We start from the raw sequence: 4,226 nt of genomic DNA, 5'->3' as shown, positions 1-4,226 counted from the left end.
CTTCATAGTTCCCCTTCATCTCCTGATTGGTTTCTTTTACTTCTCTTCTAATTCTTTCTTTTCACCTCACATTATGCACTCTTCTGCTATTTATATATGTAATCTGTGCCTCTTTTCTAATCCTCATTTGTTTCCTTATGTTCTTATTGCAGAATTTCAGGGCAGTTATTTGGCCAATAATCGCCAGAGTAGAGCAAAAACAGACATTGCTGGAAAAGCTCAGCAGGTCTGGCGACATCTGTGGAGAGAAATGAGAGTCAACGTTTCACATTGTAGAATTGAGCAAAAATATCCATTATAGAAAATACTGGACAAGACCCTAGACTTTTCCAATATCTGAAAAACTGGAGAAAATCCTAGGCTGAGGCTGCAGCAGATACACAACACAGCCAGAATGATTTCTGCCTGGGCTATTGTTCAGCCTGGAATACCAATTTACATCTCCTCTCCAAAAGAACAATCAACCCCCTTCATTTCACATTTCCAAAATAAACCCAGTGTCTATAACCAGAGATCGGGGGTGATACAAATCACTTAAAAATCAGAAATAACTGTTGCAAACCAGAACCCTATAGTGTCCAGTGAGCTTTCCTCAGAACTGGACCCAAAACGTTAACTCTGACTTCTCTCCACAGATGTGCCAGGCTAACTGAGCCTTTCCAGCAATTTCTGTTGTTTCTGGTTTCCAGCATCTACAGTTCTTTCAGTTTTTAATAGCCAGAGTAGGATAGGAAGAGGCAAGTATACAAGTACAGAAAAACAGCAACAAGTGGGATCAAAAGGGGAAAAAGAATCATATGAATGCAAAATTAATGACACATTATTTGAATGTGCATAACATTCAAAACAAAATAAGTGTATTAATTACAGAAAATTCAAGTTAACAGTTATGATCTTAAAGGCATTACAAAAACAGGGTTACAAGGAAGGGCATGCATTATGGTTCAGTAGTTAGCACGGCTGTCTCATAGCAACAGGGACCTGGGTTTCATTTCCTCCTCAGACGACTGTCTGTGTGGAGTTTGCACATTTTCTCCATGTCTGCGTGGGTTTCCTTTGGGTGTTCCAGTTTCCTCCCATAGTCCAAACATGTGCAGGGTTAGGTGGACTGACCATGCTAAGTTGCCCATAGTGTCCAGGGATGAGCAGGTTATGTGTAATAGCCTTGGGAAATTGCCCACAGCTTCCAGGGGGGTGCAGGTTAGGTGGATTAGCCTTGTGAAATAGATGGTTATAGACATGTCGGGACGGGAAGCTCTTCAGAAGATTGGTGTGGACTTGATGGGCCAAATGGCCTGCTTTCACACTGTGGGGAATCGAAGGTAAGGAGATCAAAGGTGGGAACTAAATTTTCAGATGTTTGTGACTTTTTACAGTATTGTTAGTACAAGATGCAATGAATACGAATCTCAGAAGGGATCTCACATTTAAGATGAAGATGAGAGGAATTTTTTTTTCTCCAAGGGTAATGAATCTGTGGAATTCTTTACAGCAGAAGGATGTGGAGGCTGAGTGGTGAGGTATATTCAAGGCTAAGATAGACAAATACTTCATTAGTAAACAAATCAAGAGGTACGGGGAAAATGCAGGAAAGTGTAGTTGAGGATTATTAGATCAGTCATTGGTAATTGAAGAGTGGAGGTGAGTCGACGGGCTGAGTGGCCTCCTTCTGTTTTTATGGTCTTATGTTCTTAGAGTCTCAGTTGACCCATGAAACCATTTTAGTTTCATTCAGAATATTTAGCTTGGTATTTAGTATTATTACAAAGGATTATTACTTGCTGCTAGGAAAACCCCTCTCCACTCAATAACTTTCCAAATCTCCCTTCCCAAGAAACAAAATTTCCAAGCCCTTAAATAAAACCCAGTTCATTGCTAAATTTGAAGGAGGTGATGTGAGATCCTTCTCTGCAACTTTCAAAAAGGCAGGAGGACCATTGGAATGGCCTGATGTAACTTAGATCCTTGTGATTCAGGGTCAACTAACAGGGAGGGCTCAGGTGGTCAGTTCCATACTGACCCTCTAAATGTTTATTGGCTGTGAACAGATAAAAGCTGCTAGCTTTAGTGCTAATGAATTGTTCACCAAAGCATATTACCAGCAATTCTGGAACACTCAAAAGTAACTAAAGTAGATTTATGTGGAGTCATAGCATCATAGAGATGTACAGCGCGGAAACAGGCCTTTCAGTCCACCTTGTCCATGTCAACCAGAAATCCTAAATTAATCTAGTCCCATTTGCCAGGACTTGATTTATATTCCTCTAAAACCTTCCTCTTCCTATACCCATCCAAAAGTCTTTTAAATATTGTAATTGTACAATCCTCTACCACTTTCTCTGGCAGCTCAGTGGTTAGCACTGCTGTCTCACAGTGCCAGGGACCTAGGTTCGATTCCAGCCTCAGGTGATTGTCGGTGTGGAGTTTGTACATTCTCCCCATGTCTGTGTGGGTTTCCTCCCACAATCCAAAGATGTGCAGGTCAGGCGAATTGGCCATGCTAATTTGCCCATAGTGTTCAGGGATGTGTAGGTGTAGTCAGGGGTAAATGTAGAGTAATATGATAGTGGAATGGCTCTGGTTGGGTTACCCTTAGGAGGGTCAGTGTGGACTTGTTGGGCCGAAAAGTCTGTTTCCACATTGTAGGGGTTCTAATTCTCTGCATGAAAACGTTGCCCCTAAGATCCCTTTTAAATGCTTCCCCTCTCATTCTAATTTTTTGTCCTCTAGTTCTGGACTCCCCCACCCCAGGGAAAAGACCTTGTCTATTTATTCTATCCATGCTCATCATAGTTTTATAGACCTCTATGAGGTCACGCCCTCAACCTCCAAGGAAAACAATCTCCATGCTCCAGGGAAAACAGCCCCAGCCTATTCAGCCTCTCCCAAAAGCTCAAATCTTCAAACTGTGGCAACATCCTTGTACACTTTTTCTGAACCCTTTCAAGTTTCACAACATCCTTCCAATAGAAAAGAGACCAGAATTGCACACAATGGTCCAAAAGTGGCCTAACCAATGTCCTGTACAGCCACAACATAACCTCCCAACTCCTATACTCAATACTCTGACGAATAAAGGAAAGCATACAAATCACCTTATTCACTAACCTATCTGCCTGAAACTCCACTTTCAAAGAACGACAAGGTCTCTTTGTTTAGCAACACTCCCTAGGGCCTTACCATTAAGTGTATAAGTCTTTCCAAAATGTTGGAAAGTCCAAAGCAAATTTTGATGAGTGGGTTCGCTCCATATAAACATGATACATCTACGATGAATTACAAAGGCTATGATTGGTGGTAGAATTTTAAAAATTGCCTACCCCTAACCTGCAATTAGAGAAGTAGAGTGTTCAGTCACTGCTAGTAGCTCTGATCTCACCTATAAGCCTCCCACTTGGACCAACCTTTTTAAAACCACACCTTAAATCTGTAGGATGATAAGAGGGGAGACCTGGATAAAACTGGAGGAACTTTTGGGAAGGGGAGTACAAACGGTGGTGAGAGGGGTCCACTGCAAACCCATATAGCGATCACCCAGAGAGCGATGTGATGAAATAGGCTGCACCAGCCTGGAATGTTGGAGGTTAAAAGGGAAGCCAGCTGGATTAGGAGCATATGCCAGACCAGTTCTGAGAGAGATTCTGCAACAGTGGACACAGCAGACCCATAGGGGCCCTTTCTCCAGAATCTAGTCATTTGGGAGAGTTTTCTCCATGTGTGGCTTGTCCTGGCAACCTCATTCAAAACTGCAGGATCTTTGTCCTCCTGGGAACAGTGTCTCCACACTCGATTGTTTTACTCAAGGACATAGGAATACATAATCCTTAGTGTCATGGAGGCTTCTAAACCTTGCTCCAAAGTTTGCATTGAAAGCCAAGGGCCAGGTTAGGGGAGAGGATAAAGGGTGAAGGCCTGTTCTCTGCCACCAAATTACCCTCCAGTCTGATACAGTGTGGAGATGGAAATGTGTTGCTGGAAAAGCGCAGCAGGTCAGGCAGCATCTAGGGAACAGGAGAATCGACGTTTCGGGCATTAGCCCTTCTTCAGGAATGAGGAAAGTTGGTCCAGCAGGCTAAGATAAAAGATAGGGAGGAGGGACTTGGGGGAGGGGCATCGGAAATGTGATAGGTGGAAAGAGGTCAAGGTGAGGGTGATAGGTCAGACTGGGGTGGGGGCGGAGAGGTCGGGAAGAAGATTGCAGGTTAGGAAGGCGGTGCTGAGTTCGA

Source organism: Chiloscyllium plagiosum, chromosome 1, assembly GCF_004010195.1.
Source record: "Chiloscyllium plagiosum isolate BGI_BamShark_2017 chromosome 1, ASM401019v2, whole genome shotgun sequence".
Lineage (NCBI taxonomy): Eukaryota > Metazoa > Chordata > Chondrichthyes > Orectolobiformes > Hemiscylliidae > Chiloscyllium > Chiloscyllium plagiosum.
Note: the sequence above shows the minus strand (reverse complement) of the source record.